The following is a 17,271-nucleotide window of genomic DNA, read 5'->3' as shown; positions in this document are numbered from 1 at the left end:
AGGCCAAGTATGACTGCAGGGGATGCCACCCTTGAGATGGGCTCCCTGGTTTCAATGGGAGGATGGAATCCCAGGATATCAGAGGCCAAGTGGCAGCACTTAATTGTCAAAGGGAAAATGAGCATGCCAACCACAGGACAATAGGGACAAGCTAGGAGTCAGAATTCTTTGGGTCACAGAGACCTTCAGCAGTAGCTGATTGATGATGCGTCCCTAGGAGGGAAATAGTCGGTCAGCCTATTAGGATATTGCTTGATCCATATAACAAGAAACACTCTCAGTACGGTAGCTAGTACCCTGACTTGAGTCACCACATAGAGAATCACAGCCTGTCCCAGTTTTCAGACTTAAGTAAGTTCACAGACCCAGAGGCCCTTGATTGAGGGAAGCCTGGGTCCCCTTTAAAAAGGACCCTATACTGTTTATTGCCACACAGACACACTAAGTCTTCTCCTAGCCTCCCCCCAAAGAGACCTACGGCCACATATTAGAGTGGCTGTAATTTGGGAAAAAAGTAAATACTCAAACTTCTCAGGGATTACGAGATACTCCAAGAGATAAAGAACCCAGAGCAGGAAGAGAACCCAGAGGGTCTGCCGCGAGGGCAAGGGACACATGGAATGGGCAGTTGAAGAAGAAGGTCATAGACATGGACTGCAACCTCACGGCCAATTACAGAAATTCATCACAGTAGCTTTGTGTACAATCGCCATGCACATTATATGAATGCATTTATTTACTTACATCATCATTCGCTACTTCTTTCTCCTTCTTCATATTTCTAAATTTTATACATGAGTTATTGGAGGTTAACTTTACAACTTAATCTTTAGGGAATAGAATACTCAGTGAACCCTTGACTAAGTTTGAGGAGTAATTAATATAACCCATGATGGATACGATGACTGGGTCTTCTCATTTTTGAAGATAAGTGAGAACCTCACTTGCAAGGATAGATGTACCTGGTTGGGTAGAGACATAGAGTTGTCTTATTGTTTTAAGGAAGTTCCAATGTGTGTAAAAGGGTGCATATGGAAGCTGCGTAGCCAAAGAGATCGACTATGTCAGTTATTGATTTATTGCCTCTCAGCTCTGAAAGCACCCTTCAACATACGCTGTATGATAAACAATGCAATTCCTTTAAGCTTTTCCCCTTTAAAGTGGGCACAGTGCTCAGTTTACTCAACAGAGGATGCTGGAGAGACACTTCAGGAGAGAAAGGCTTCCTGCAATTTCCAGCAGTGGCCAGGGAGAACGTCAATGGTATGGGTGTGAGGACATGTGCTGGACCCTGCCCCTGCCAATTGCCCCAGATACACTCCCTGTGCAACCTCTCAGCCTCAGCCTGGCACTAACATGCCTGCAGCCCCCACACGTGGAAACCAAAGCTCCTGCTTAGCCTGCACACAGCCTGCCCGTGACGCAGAGTGTGCACATGGATGTATAGCTCCTTCTGCCACCCCATGCAGCCTGCACACAGCCCACATGTGGCCAAGGCTTCCACAGAGAACCAGTCCACCTCCAACCCATGCAGCCCATGAGCTCCAACAGCCTCTGTTCCCACTGGTGTCCAGACTCCCAGTATACACCCTCATTTCCTATTGTCTATCGTCTGCTTCCTGCTTGCATTCCAGAGTGTTGCCTGTTGTTTGCCCAGCAATTCCAGACAAACTCCTGTCTGGCTAAACCAGCCAACTCCTTTGCTCTTCCATGGCCAAACCACAGCTTCTTCAATGAGCTCTGAACCCCTTTCAAGTCTGCCCTTCCTCTCAGTCCTGGAGTACAGTATAGAGTTCTCGTATGTCTTATAGTCACTCTTTTTTAGAGTTAATAATTCTTATTGCAAACGTCTCTTGTTGAACCTACTATGTAGCTTCTACTACCTTTGGGTCCAGAGTGCTACACCAAGATAGAGCACATCCCGGGCCATAAAACAAATCTCAGCCAGTTTAAAGAATTGAAATCATACAGAGTATGTTCTCTGACCATACTGGAATCAAACCGGAAATCGATAACAGAAGCATGACAGGAAAATCTCCAAACACTTGGAAACTAAACAACACACCACTGAATAACCCATGGGTCAAAGAAGAAATGTGAAGGGTGAATAAAAAATACATTGAATGAACGAAAATGAAAATACATCTCAGAATTCGTGGGACACAGCTAATGCGGTGCTCAGAGGGAAACTTATAGCATGAAATGGTTATATTAGAAAAGAGAGAGGGTCTCAATTAATAATCTAAGCTCCTACCTCAATAATCTAGTAAAAGAAAAGCATAATAAACTAAAATCACATCTAAAGAAGGAAATAATAAAGATAAGAAATCAAAGATTATACACCATGATCAAGTGGGATTTATACCAGGGACACAGGGATGGTTCAACATCCGCAAGTCAATCAACGTGATACACTACATCAACAAAATGAAAAACAAAAACCACATGATCATCTCACTAGATGCAGAAAAAGCATTCGACAAGATCCAACACCCATTTATGATAAACACCCTCAATAAAATGGGTATAGAAGGAAAGTACCTCAACATAATAAAGGCCATATGTGACAGACCCACAGCCAACATCATACTCAATGGACAAAAACTGAAAGCCATCCCTCTGAGGACAGGAACAAGACAAGGGTGCCCACTTTCACCACTCCTATTCAACATAGTACTGGAGGTGCTGGCCAGAGCAATTCGGCAGGAAAAAGAAATAAAAGGAATCCAAATAGGTAACGAAGAAGTAAAACTCTCGCTGTTTGCAGACGACATGATCTTATATATAGAAAACCCCATAGAATCCATAGAAAAACCATTAGAAATAATCAACAACTACAGCAAAGTAGCAGGGTATAAAATTAACGTGCATAAATCAGTAGCATTTCTATACACTAACAATGAACTAACAGAAAAAGAACTCAATCCCATTCACAATCGCTACGAAAAGAATAAAATACCTTGGGATAAACTTAACCAAGGAAGTGAAGGATCTATACAATGAAAACTACAAGACTTTCTTGAAAGAAATTGACGATGACATAAAGAGATGGAAAGACATTCCATGCACATGGATTGGAAGAATAAACATAGTTAAAATGTCCATACTACCTAAAGCAATCTACAGATTCAATGCTATCCCAATCAGAATCCCAAGAACATTCTTCACAGAAATTGAACAAACAATCCTAAAATTCATATGGGGCAACAAAAGACCGTGAATTGCTAAAGCAATCCTGAGCAAGAAAAACAAAGCCGGCGGAATCACAATCCCGGATTTCAAAACATACTACAAAGCTGCAGTGATCAAAACAGCATGGTACTGGTACAAAAACAGGTCCACAGATCAATGGAACAGAATTGAAAGCCCAGAGATAAAACCACACATCTATGGACAGCTAATCTTCGACAAAGGAGCAGAGGGCCTACAATGGAGAAAAGAAAGTCTCTTCAACAAATGGTGCTGGGAAAACTGGACAGCCACATGCAAAAGATTGAAAATTGACCATTCTTTTTCACCACACACCAAAATAAACTCAAAATGGATCAAAGACCTAAAGATTAGGCCTGAGACAATAAGTCTTTTGGAAGAGAATATAGGCAGTACACTCTTTGACATCAGTTTCAAAAGAATCTTTTCAGAAACTATAACTCCTCAGTTGAGGGAAACAATAGAAAGAATAAACAAATGGGACTTCATCAGACTAAAGAGCTTCTTCAAGGCAAGGGAAAACAGGATTGAAACAAAAAAACAGCTCACTAATTGGGAAAAAATATTTACAAGCCACTTATCCGACAAAGGGTTAATCTCCATAATATACAAAGAACTCACACTGCTTAACAACAAAAAAACAAACAACCTGATCAAAAAATGGACAGAGGACATGAACAGACATTTCTCAAAAGAAGATATGAATATGGCCAATAGACACATGAAAAGATGTTCATCATCGCTAATCATCAAGGAAATGCAAATCAAAACTACACTAAGATATCACCTTACACCCGTTAGATTGGCAAAAACATCCAAAACCAAGAGTGACAAATGTTGGAGAGGTTGTGGAGAAAAAGGAACCCTCATACACTGTTGGTGGGAATGCAAACTGGTACAGCCACTATGGAAAACAGTATGGAGATTTCTCAAAAAGTTAAAAATAGAAATACCCTATGACACAGCCATCCCATTACTGGGTATCTATCCTAAGAACCTGATATCAGAAATCTCAAGAGTCCGTTGCACCCCTATGTTCATCGCAGCATTATTTACAATAGCCAAGACGTGGAACCAGCCTACATGCCCAGAAACTGATGATTGGATAAAGAAGATGTGGTATATATACACAATGGAATACTACTCAGCCATAAAAAAAGACAAAATTGGCCCATTCACAACAACGTGGATGGACCTCGAGGGTATTATGTTAAGCGAAATAAGCCAGTCAGAGAAAGACGAACTCTATATGACTCCACTCATAGGTGGAAGTTAGTATATTGATAAGGAGATCAGATCGGTGGTTACCAGGGAAAAGGGGGGTTGGGGGGAGGGCACAAAGGGGGGAAGTGGTGTACCCACAACATGACTAACAAAAATGTACAACTGAAATCTCACAAGGTTGTAATCTATCATAACATTAATTAAAAAAAAAAAGAAATCAAAAAAGTTGGAACAGAAAAATAACAGAGAAAGTCAATGAAGAAAAATCTTGCTCTTTAATAAGAACAATAAAATTGATCTTTAGAATCTCTACGAAAATTGAGAGAGGAAAAATGAGAGAAGACACAAATTACCAGTATCAGAAATGAAACAGCGACTATCACCACAGACCTGCAGACGTCAAAAGGACGATAGGGGAATATTGTGACTAACTCTATCCACGTAAATTTGACAGCCTAGAAGAAATGGACAAATTCTTTGAAAAACACAAACTACCACACTCAACCTATTATGAAATAATTTGAATAGCACTATAACAATTAAGAAGATTGAATTTGTAATTTTAAAACTCCCAAAAAGGACATCTCCAGGTCCTGATGGTTTCACTGAAGAATTCTGCCTAAGGTTTAAAGAAGAATTAACACCAATTCTACAAAACCTCTTCCAGGAAATAGAAGAGGAGAGAACACTTCCCAAGTAATTGTATGAAGCTATGTATTACCCTGACATCAAATCCAGACAAAGACAGTAAAAAGAAAGAAAGAAAGAAAGAAAGAAAGAAGGAAGGAAGGAAGGAAGGAAGGAAGGAAGGAAGGAAGGAAGGAAGGAAAGAAGGAAAGAAAGAAAGAAAGAAAGAAAGAAAGAAAGAAAGAAAGAAAGAAAGAAAGAAAGAAAGAAAGAAAGAAAACTGCAGAGCAATATTCCTTGTGAACATGATGCAAAATCTTTCACAAAATATTAGGAATTATACACCACAGCCAAGGATTCCAGGGATCCAACAATGTAATCTACCATATTAAAGTAAAGAAGAAAAATCACTTGATTACATCAATCAATGTAGGAAAAGTTTCTGGCAAAAGTCAACACCTGTTCCTGATCAAGTCTCTCAGGAAACAAAAATAGAGTGAAGGCTTCTCAACTTGCTGAGAGCATCTACAAAACATCTACAGCTAAGGTTCTATTCAATGGGGAGAAACTGAAAACTGCCTTCCTAAGACTGGGAACAAGACAAAGAGGCACCTCTTATCATTCTTATTCAACATAGTACTAGAAGTTCTAGCCAGTGGGATAAAGCAAGAAAGGAAATAAAAGACATACCGATAGGAAAGGAAGAAATAAAACTGTTCCTATTTGCAGCTGACGTGATTGCCTACGTAGAAATCCCAAGAAATCTACAAAAAATTGCATAGAACTGTTAAGTAAGTTCAGCAAAGTCAGAAGATACAAGATCAACATACAAAATCAATTCTACTTCTATATACTAGCAATGAACAATTGGAAACCAAAATTAAAAATACGATGCCATTTATAATCACTCAAAAAAATGAAGCACATAGATGGAAGTCTAACAAAACACATACAGGACCTATATGCTGGAAACTACAAAACAGTGATGAAAGAACTCAAAGAAAATCCAAATAAATAGACATATTGTGTTCATAGACTGGAAGGCCGAACACAGTAAAGATGTCAATTCTCCCCAAATTGATATACAGGCTTGATGGAATTCTTATCAAAATCCCAGCAAGATTTTTTGTAGGCATAGGCAAGATTATTCTAAAATTTATATGCAGAGGTAAAGGAACTAGAATAACTCAATTTAGAGAAAGGAAAGTAAAATGGGAAGAATCAGTCTACTTGATTTGAAAACTTACCACATAGCTGCAATAAGCCCATGTTGTGTTGGCAGAGGTATAGACACACAGATCAACAGAAGAGCATTTTGTTAAAAAAGCCAATATATTAATTATAGGGGAAACTGTGTATGTGGCCAAGGGCGGAAAGGGGGTATATGGGAACTCTCTGTACCTTCTACTTAATATTTCTGCAAACCTAAAACTGCTCTGAAAATAAAGTCTATTAATATTAAAAAACAAGAAGGAAAAAAAACAGAAATAGACCAACACAAATATGCCCAACTGATTATTAACAAAGTTTCAAAAGTAATTTATTGGAGGGAGTAAAACCTGTTCAATAAATGATGCTGGAGCAATTGAAAACCATAGGCAAAAAAATAAACCTCACACCTTACTTACACAAAAATTAACTCAACATGCTAAACAGGCTTAAATGTAAAATGTCAAATAGAACGCTTCGGAAAAAAACTAGGAGAAAATTTTCAGGATCAAGGACATAGGAAAGAGTTCTTAGACTTGACACCAAAAGTTTAAGTCATAAAGGGAAAAATTAATAAATTGGACCTCAACAAAAAAGATTTGCTCTTTGAAAGCCCCTGCTTTGAAGAGGATGAAAACACCAGCCACAGAGCAGGAGAAAATATTCACAAACCACACATCTGGCAAAGGACTTATGTGTAGAAGATATAATGAACTCTGAAAACTGAACATTAAAAAAAAATTCAACAACAATTGAATTAGAAAATGAGCAAAAGACCTGAAGAGATATAGCAGCAAAGAAGACACACAGATGGAAACAGGCTCACCAAAGGCCGTTCAACATCAGTAGCCATCAGAGAAAAGCAAACTAAAACCACAATGGGATATCACTGCACACCCGTCAGAGTGGCAGAAATAAAAAATGGTGACAACGCCAAATGCAGGTGAGGATGTGGAAAAACTAGACACATCGCTGGCGTGAATGTGAAGTGGTACAACCATCCTGGACAAGAGTTTAGCAGTTTCTTAAAAAAACATTAAACGTGCAACTGCCAATCAACCCAGGAATTGCACTCTCGGGCATTGATCCCAAGAAATGAAAACTTATGTTCACACACAAGCCTGTACACGAATGTTCACAACTGCTTTATTTGTAAGAGCCAAAAACTGGAATCAGCCCAGATGTCCTTCAACACATGAGCGTTTAAACCAACTGTGGTACATCCGTATCATAGAATATTACTCAGCAATAAAGAAGAGAGAATTATTACATGGAACAATTTGGATGAATCTCCAGAGAATTATGCTAAGTGAAAAAAGCTAATCCCAAAGGCCACACACTGTATGATTCCATTCATGTAACACTCTTGAAAACAGATTATGGAACTGGAGAACAGATGAATGGTTCCCAGGGGTTAAGAGGAGGGGAGCAGGAAGGAAGTGAGTGTGGCCACAAAGGATCCTTGTGATGATGGAAATGGTCTACATCTGACAGTATCAATGTCAATCTCCGGGTTGTGATTTGAAAATATTATCATTGAGGGCAACTGGGAAGGAAGTACATGGAATCTCTATGGAAAATTTCTTACAACTGCACTCAAATCTACAATTATGTCCAAACAAAAAGGCTAATTTATAAAATAATACATAGTAAGTAAATAAAAAGAGAGAGAATTAAAACAGGAACAACCTTTGCAGCACGTGAGTCAGTGTTATTTACTACAGCATCTAAAATTTACCTAAAACCATGTCCCTAGCCCTGAGGGCCACAAGGCTACCCTTGGAGAAACATTGACTCAATGGACATCATTTTCCTTGACATAGTTTTCTTTGTATCAACTCACTTTTCCTTATGTACCCTTACATTAAAGGACATCTTACGTCACTGCTATCTATGGAGAAGCCCTGCCATTGCTCTGGATGCAAAGTGATCATAATGAAACCGGAACTAAAACAACAAAAACCTGCAAACACGTCTCAATTGGTTGCAAGAAAGCGTAGAAAAGGATGCCCCAGAGTCTTCAGAAATTCCTGAATTTGACCCATCCAGAGCAGCCCAGCCATCAGTGAGGTCCTTTTGGGATGACCTGCTCAGGTGGGTCAGCAGGTCCTCCGGCTTCATGAGCATCCCCCTCCGCCGACTTCCCGCTCCAAGTGCAACTGAGGCAGCAAATCTTCATCCTTCGGCTTCTCGGAACCTTCCCACAGCCCCCAAGATTGATGTAGAAAATAAGCACTTGCTCTAATTAATATTAACCTTGTGATCCTAAATATTTGCTCTCAGCAGCAATGTTAGGGTGGTCAAAAGGCACATTATTTTAAACCGGCCCTGACATTTATTCTGTTTTTCCCAGTCAGCTCATGTTATCGTTTCTCTAAGTTGCATCCTGTCCCCTGTTGCATTCTGGCAGATAACATCTCTGGTTTCATTCTTACAGAAAGATTTGCTACGGGAACGGAGGAGCGCATTACCTCTCAGAGCATGGGCTCCACGGCTTATCTGACAGACCCTCCATCTCTTTGCTATTTTGGATACTGGGAAGCCAAATACGTGCATAAATACATGCTCCAGGGTCCATGGTCCCTTGTAAATCTCATTGAAAAATGCTACCCTTGGTGGTTGATCAGTAGAACCGCCATAAATAGTACCTCTATCAAACATCTTGCTATTTAGATTATACTGTACATTTTGTTTTCAAACTCTTGAGCTAATATAACTGATGTTTCTAACCAAGTCACGTCATCTTCAGTTTAATTAGGTCCATCTTTGGAAAAATAAAACTGCTCACAAAGCAGCAAATTTCTTTATAGGTTGTTTTTAGGTTTAGAAGAACATGGATTGTGGACCTCGTTTCTGACAGCCATTACAAATTGCAGTAAATATTTTGACAAAAGCAACAGTAGCATTAAGCACACAAGAGATTTGCTGAACTGGGTCAGATCCATTTTTACACAGCATTTTCTTTTTAATTGTGTGCTTGAAAGTAAATATATCCGTAAGAACAGAGGGCAAAAAAAGAGTTGCTTTTTTAAAAAACTGACATCCTCTGTACGCTTATCTTCGCGGAGCACGTTACATACCTGTACGAAGAGTGACGTATTTCCAGCCAGTGATGCTCCGATTCAAACATGGATGACGTGGCCTGAAACTGAGAAGACACGCATTGCTCCAGGAAAGACCCCTGGGCTGGCCGCCCAGAGGAGACAGGAGCTCGCGGGCCCTGCTCCCACTCCGCGGAGGGAGGCCGCAACTCTCTGCCGAGAAGGCGCCTTCGGATCCTCTCCCAGTGCCCACTCTGCAGGCAACATCTCAGAGGACGGAGGCATGCTCCCTGTGTATTAGAAAATGAAAGAAAAAAGGATGGTCTCCCATTGCTTGGCCTTTGAGTCAACTCCGTGCTTCACTGAGAAAAGCACCATTTTGAGCAACCTAGAGGAGACTCAAGCAGAGATGAAACTTGGGTCGGCTCAGAAATAGGAAGTCAATTATTTTCATACGTTACTTAATGTCACAGAAGCAACCCTTAGAAAACAGGAAGAGATAGACGCAGACAGGGAAAAAATAGAGCCACAACTCATGTTTTTAGTAATTGTGACTATTGATCTAACAACCCATAAGCAGAGACTGCTGCCTGGCAGTGGAGGCGTGCAGCTCACTGCCTTAAAGATGAGGCTGTTCTGTGCAATAGTATGAACTAGAGCCAGTGTCATCATTTTCCTGGACATGGGGCTGGAGCATCTGCAGAGCCTCCACCTGTAAGCCTGGAGCTTCCTGAGGGCCCAGATGAGCAATTCCATCACAGGTATGACTGCAGGAGGCCTCTCAAAGATCTCTATGATGCGGTCTTTATTTAAATTTTGATATTTCATTCAATATGGAATTGTTTGCATTAATTTTTATTTTTAAGGTACTGCACTAAAATATTGTCTTGATGATGGAGTTTTGGGTGCCCCTTAAATTCTGCACCCACAGTAAGATCCTCTCTCCCGACACCCTGGTGCCTGCCCTGCTCTCTGACTTCGAAAGGAGCAAATACCAGAGTGATGGATAAAACACAATTATTCCAAATGGGGGAGGCTAAGAGGCAAAATGGTTCTCTAAACCAGGCAATGAGCCATTGGAAAGAGATGCATTTGGGGGTGAGACAGGGCAGACCAGACGCAAAACTGGCTGTGCAGAGTGGCGGTGTGTCAGCCCCTGTAGGCGGTTTCCCGTTGCTTTGAAATGCACCATTTTTCCACTGGAAAGAGGAATGTTTTCTTGTCCCACTTTGCCATCAACAATATCCAGCCTCCAGAGACTGGAGTAAGGAGGGATGAGCGAGGCTCCCTCGGCAGGGCCAGGCGCTCTCTGAGGGGCCTGGGCCAGATGTTGCCCCAGATGAGCCAAGGAAGAACAAGGAAGGCCTCAGGGACGAATCTGTCTCTATATCCCAAAAGGACATCGATTTGCCCTTTTTCTCCAAAGTTACAGTCTGAATGCACTTCATTAAAACAAATTAATGAAAAGGTTTCCTGAACGAGGGCTACTTAAAGCACGCACACACACACACACACACACACACGTTTGGAGTTGATTGAAAATAAACGTATCAACAGATGAACGGATAAACAAAATGTGCCCTGTCCATCAATGGACTATCACCAGGGAATAAAAAGGGAGTGAAGCACTGACACCTGCTACAACGTGGATGAACCTTGAGGAGGCGATGCTGAGTGAAAGAAGCCACACACAAAAGGCCACATTTTGTAGGATTCCATTTATATGAAATGTCCACAATAGGCAACTCGGTAGAGACAGAAAGTAGATTAGTAGTTGCCTGGGGGCGGGGGAGGGAGTGGAGTGACTGCTAATGGGTATGGAGTTTATTTGGGGGTGCTGAAAATGTTCTGGAATTAGATAATTGTGATGACTGCACAACTTTCTGAATATACGAAAAACCCCTAAATCGTACATTTTAGAAGAGTGAGTTTTATGGTTTGTGAGTTATATCTCGATATAATAATCACTCCCCTTCCAATTTTTCTAAGCACCGTGATATAATTCAACTCTCCAGAGGGTGCAACAGATAACCAGTGAGCTAAACATGTGGCAATACTCACCAAAGAAAAAGAAAAATTATTTCGAAAGAATGGTGAACTTGCTTTCTGGGGGCTTTCTTCCCCAAGGAAACAAAGGAAAATGATATATTACCCCCTTGCCAAGAGCAAGGCTCATTTGGCAAAATTGCAGTCTTCAATGACTGCTCTTTAAAACAAAGCTATCTTGTGCAGCTAAAAGAAAAAGAAGCAAAAGGAGAAGTCGTCAGACACCCTAGATGTCCAAGTGAGACAAGGCGGGAAGAACAAGGCACCCAGGGTGATGCCACGTCGTGCTTCCGCCTGCTGCACACACATTCCTGTCGAGAAGCTGTGGAGGGGGAGCAGAGTGATCCCCTGCCTTTGGGGTTGGGTCCCCGGGACCTTCCCCAGTTCCCAAATGTGCAGTCACATGGCAGAAAGCCACAAGGAGGGGGATTGGCTGCAGCTGGCCCGCTTCTTGCAACTCTAAGTGCAGCCACCACCCGGTTCCCCCAGGGCCGAGCGTGAGGATGAGTCTGAGCAGGAAAGCTGGGGCCTGGACCTCACCCAGCCTCACCAGCAAGCAGGGCACTAAGGGTGCTTCTCAGGGCCTCGGGTGAGTCAAACCAATAGTGACTACGAGACACGTCTCTCGGGCTCATCCCCAGGTGCTGTTCCTCTCCCCCACATCCGGCTGCCTGCCTCCCTCTCCCCCACTGCAGCGGCCTCTTCAAAGCACTGAACCGACCCAGAACAGCACCTTGCACAGCGTCGTGGTCCCAAAAGTACGTATTAAATAAACGAACAGGAAGGGATGAATACGTTTGTTTCAACACTCTTGTACACACCATGGAACACAATTTGTGAAGAGCAAAGACCACACAAGACCAACCAAGACAGACCGGATCCCTTCCTCTCCAGAGGATGGACACTCTCTCTCTCGGGATGGACACTCAACACATCTCTCGTTTTATGTCTCCGCCCCTTCTCAGGCTCCCAAGTGTCATAAGTGATCCTTCGGGGGCCCCCCTCTGTCCCCACCAGGCCCTTGCACACACTCCACCGCACACCCAGCGGGTGTGGACAGTCAGCCCTCGGTCAACATTCCTGAAGGACAAACCCTACCAACTCCGGCACTTCCTGACCAAACTCAGACCTCACATTGAGAGACTTACAAACTCACAACCAGGGGGCACCTGCCTGCTGTGGGAAAGCTCCAAGGCTCCCAGCGGCCTGTGATCAAATGTAGAGTGCTGTCACAGCGGGCTTCTCACAGGGGCAGTAGGACACGTTCGCTCTGGGGGTCCACAGCCTCGTGCCTCGGGGACACACGCACAAGGATTTTCACGTAAGCCCTGCCCTCTTCGGGTTCAGGTCCCCTTAGCATCCTCCACACGCTCTCCTCACTGTCAAAAGAAGTCTGTAATCACAGTCCACGTGTGATGAGAAATGGGTTTGAACCTGTCGAGCCCCTTTAGCAAGGAGCCCTCCACAGATGTGTGACATTGTGCTGATGGCTGTTGTTATCATTTCTGGGCAGAGAGAGAAGTGTCCCCCCCCCCAGAAGTGTAATTGCACGAGTGCCCCAGGCAATTAACTGTCTGCGCGTCCTCAGGGCCACTCCAACAATGTTTTTATTTAAAACATGATGCATGCAGCCAGTTTTTGATTATCCGTGGTAATAGGGGTCAAGGATCAGCTGAATAATTGAAATGGAAACTTTTTTCCCAGCGAGTTTCGCTCTCCTCCACCTCCTTCCTTCCTTCCGCTCAGGAGAGAGGCGCTGTTGGATTATGGAAGGGCCGCTGGGCTGGTCTCCATCCCGCCCCGCCGGGACTCTGTGACCGGCTTTCTGCAGGACGCTGAACAACGCCCTTCCCTTCAGTGGGGCTGTGAAGGGAAGGGGCTGGACCACAGCCTGCCTTGTTCCTCATCACCAAGCTGCCTGTCATCTTCATTTATATGTATGACGTATTTCTTCAAATCCACTTGCTTTTATCATTTAATTTGTCCCAAGCTGTCATCATAGTCGATGTGAATATATTTTTGTAATACCTATTAAAATAACTCCCAAAGGATTACACTTTTTTTAAAAGATCTATCAAGAGATACCACCTGACCCTGGCCTGGATCCTAGAACAGAAAGACAACATTCATGGAAAGACTGCTGAAATCGCACTGAGTCTGGAGTTCAGTTGCAGTCACATGCCAACAACCTCCGCTTCTCAGGCGTGACGCGTGCCCCGTGCACCCGTAAGATGCTCACGGGGAGATCTGGGGTCAAGGGATGTGGGAACTCCTCGCTCTAACTTTGCAACTTTTCTACAAAACTAAAATGATTCCAAAATGAAAAATTTATTAAAAAGAAAAAAAGTGTTCCACCCAAAGTTAAGAAGTTAAAAAAAAAAAATTAAAAATACCCACAGGGTCTGCATAGAAGTCTTTGGGAAATCTCAAACCAGAATGTGTGTTGGCCCTCCCAACTCAATTTTCTGATGCCAGGGATGGGTTTGGGTTAGTTTCTCTGGCCCAAATTCCCCCTGGGGAGGGCTGAGGGAGGAAGCCAGAACCAGAACCAGGTTCCAGAACCAGGCTTGGTGGGCAGAGTGCAGAAGTTGGCCAAGATGATGTCCTTCTGACTCTCGAGAGGGTTTCCGTGACTATCCTGGTCCCCTCTTCCTGTACAACGCAGGCTGGTGGGGATAAACGCCCCCCCGTCTTCCCTGACTCTTTCTGGAACAGCTCCCATCTCGCTGATGGAGATCGCTCCATCACGCTGGCTCCTGGCACAGGGCAGTGACTGTGGCGCGTGGGGGAAAGGTACAAAGCTTCCTGGGGCCCATTACACCCGATGTTCTCGCCGTAATTGGCTTCTGCAGTTCATTTGCCCAAACCATCGCCCCTGGCTGCCCTCTCGCAGAGTCACACATAATGAAAGTGCCTGAGTGGCAGACAAAAAGCGAGGGGAAAGCAGGGCATGTGGTTTCCCTACAAACTGTATCCCTATTTAGGACCACGTGATGTGGCTCCTGAGCGCTTGGCGATCAGACTTTTAATCATAGAGTGTAAAAGTGAAATCACTTCCAGCGCCTCAAGTGGATTTGTTGGCATCACCCACTGTTTCTGTAGATTAATTTTTTTAGTCCAGAAAGAAAAAGCCTTACCTTTCAGCTATAACAGAAAAAATTGGTTCCCCGCTCCTCCCACTCTCAAAAGTTTCTTATGTAAGGGTTTGTTTTCTTGTTTTTTTCTAAGGGGAGGAGTTCGCTGGTCCAGATGGGGAACAAAATGGTGGGGAGAAGACCCCACCCCACCTCACCACTTGAGAGATCAGCTAATCAGTGTCTTTGGGATGTATTTACAAAAACAATGTGTTTAAACATTCAAATAGATTAAAACACAGATTTGTATATTAGCGTCTGCCAGCTGCTTCTCCAAGCCAAAACTCCTTTTGTCCTTGTGAAACCAAATGATGATTGCTCCTCGAATCCAAGTCCTGGCCTGAAAGACCCTGGCCCTTCTCAAAGATGTGGTTTTCTCTTCCTCTTGGCGGCCTCCGAGCTCACGTTCTGGCATTATTTCTCACTGTCCTATCCTCTGGATATGTTCTTACTGTAAGTTCTCCCAAATCCTTTTTCAAAGGAAGCAGAGCTCAAATTGCAAGCCACCCAATTTCCCTCCAGAGTTCAGAATCCCAGCTGCACTCAGACGGAAGAGCTAGCATGACCTCGGTGTCACCGTTCCTGCAGCAAAGGGACCACCAGCTCCAGCAACCAGCAGGACTTGTTTTTAAGTGCCGGGAATCTCAGGGTCTTTGGTTGAGCATCAGGGAAAACACACAACCCATCCATACATTCCTGAGGTCGACCATCACTTCACACCTTCCAGGAGAGGTTTTCCAGCACATCTCTTAAGGTCGGACTCTGAAGATGGTCTTCCCAACGCAGGAGAATTTGCCCTTTCATTCAGGGTCCCAAACTCATCTTTTACCATTCCCAAAGGATGAGGGCTCCTGGAATTTAGAGCTAAAGTACTTCAGGGGTCATCTAACCCAGCGATGTCAAGTACAGGTGCACATGTCCCCTTCCCTTCTGACATCCATGGCTACTTGGTCACAGCACTCTTCCCACAGAGCCGGTATCAGAACCCTCTTTTCCTGCACCTCCAGGAAATCATTCCCAGTAAGATTCGGCATCTGAGCAAAAACCAATTTGCCACGCCCTCGTTTTACAGATCACAGAAGTGGGACCAGGACTCACCTCTCATCAGAGCCCATGCCATTACCCACACCAGCAAACTCTCACTGCCATTGTTTTCGTCATGGTGTTATATGCATATACATGCAAAAGCACACATACGTACAGGTGTGTGCCCATGAAAACATTGATGCACGCGTGTGCCCAGGCTTGCCTATTTTCCTCTCTGCTAAAATGTGTTCCGGCTTTGTCCAATCTCTTCCTTCACTTCCCACTGCCTGGAGAGGGTTTTGTCTTCACTAGACTGCTCTTTAGTCTTTTATGTGATTCATAATCAAGATAATTGAGGAGAAAATAAGGACAAAAGCCAAACAGGCAGATTCTAACCAAGAAAGCAATGAAAGAAGGCATCACCCTCCCAGGTGTCAGGGAAATTGCCCTCAAAAGCTACTGCTTCCACCAAATAGTTCTTGAGTTCCAGCCAGGTTCCAACTGGTGTTCTAGGGCAAAGGATGAGGGGAGAATAAGACAGAGAAGGTCCTTGCCCTTGTGGGGCTGACATTCCAGTGAGAGAGATGACTGTGAAGAAGAAAACCCAGAAATGAGTGCGGTGATTTCAGGTAGAGATAAGAGCAATGAAGAAAGAAAAATGGGGTTGTATGGCAAGTGGTGATGGAAAGGGAAGAGGGAGCATCCCTGAGGAGAGATGAGGAAGATAAGAAGCATTCAGCCATGGAAATCTGAGGGCAAGGGCTTCCAGACAGAGGGAGCATTAAGTGCAAAGGCCCTGGGGTGAGCACACACATGTCAAGTTAAAACCAGAAGACAATGGGTGTGCAGAGTAACAGCAAAGAAGTACCAGAGATGAGGTCAGAGGGCATGCAGAAGATAAATGATGCAGAGCTTTTTAGGCCACGGGGGAAATTTTATTCCATGTAGCATAAGGTTTGGCACAGAGATGGAGAAAGCAATTGAGCGAAATACCAGGACCAGAACACAGGAAGGAACTTCTCACAGAATTTGAGGAAGAGGGGCATTGGAGTTGCCACAGGAGGAGAGCAAGTGGATGGAAAAGAAAGAAGAAATTTTACAAGTATCGCCATGGATCATGGTTCTACTTCCAAGTGCCCAAGAAATGCAAGCAAAGAACGTGAGTTATCAAATCGCTTGCTGTTTGCCTCACTTAATCTGGTGCTCACAGAGCTGCTCTGAGACAGGGCCACAGTCCCCATTCCAAAAGGGCTACATGTACATTCTGTGGAATTTGCCAGTATGTGTGAATCTGCATGTACGCATCCCCAGAGAAGTCCCAGTCCCGGAGGCGTGTGTCCCCCTTGCTGCAGTAGGACAATCTGCTCCAGGCTGTTCCAACATCCCATCCTCTGGGAGGCACAACCCCACTCGCCCAGGCAGCAGGTGCCTCCTCCACCCCCAGGATCCCATGGTCCCTTGCACCTTCTGACTCGCGCCCTCAGGACAGCGTATAGTCGTGATTGGTTTGCACATCAGTTTCTCTCATCAGACTATGCACTCCTTGAAGATGAGGACAAGAATTTAGCTTTCTTAGCTGAGCTCCAAGTGGGTCCTTGGGAAGCAACCACTGAAGGAAGCCTCTCAGCCGTGTTGGCAGAGAGAAAGTTGCTTGTGGCTTTTTCAAAGGAAGAGTTCACTCCAGCACAAAGCAGCAGGCCAGCCATTCCCTCTTGGAGGCCATGCTGGCCAGGGCATCTTCTTACTGAGCCCAC

The 17,271-nt window shown here is 43.8% G+C and overlaps 1 protein-coding gene across 4 annotated transcripts in view; it reads right to left on the bottom strand.

Annotated features, from left to right (window-relative positions):
• ZNF831 (zinc finger protein 831) overlaps positions 1-17,271 on the bottom strand; it is a 106,647-nt gene that overhangs the window by 81,995 nt on the left and 7,381 nt on the right. For 2 of the 4 annotated variants that reach the window (XR_011430871.1, XR_002802984.2), the window contains exon 1: positions 9,351-9,716. The gene's annotated coding sequence lies outside the window, so the exon portion shown is untranslated. Of the gene's footprint in view, positions 1-9,350; positions 9,723-17,271 lie in introns of those variants that run through there. The other 2 variants (XM_070247419.1, XM_023626832.2) reach the window with 2 other exon arrangements.

This window comes from Equus caballus, chromosome 22 (genome assembly GCF_041296265.1).
Source record: "Equus caballus isolate H_3958 breed thoroughbred chromosome 22, TB-T2T, whole genome shotgun sequence".
NCBI lineage: Eukaryota > Metazoa > Chordata > Mammalia > Perissodactyla > Equidae > Equus > Equus caballus.
This window is presented reverse-complemented; position numbering and strand designations above follow the sequence as displayed.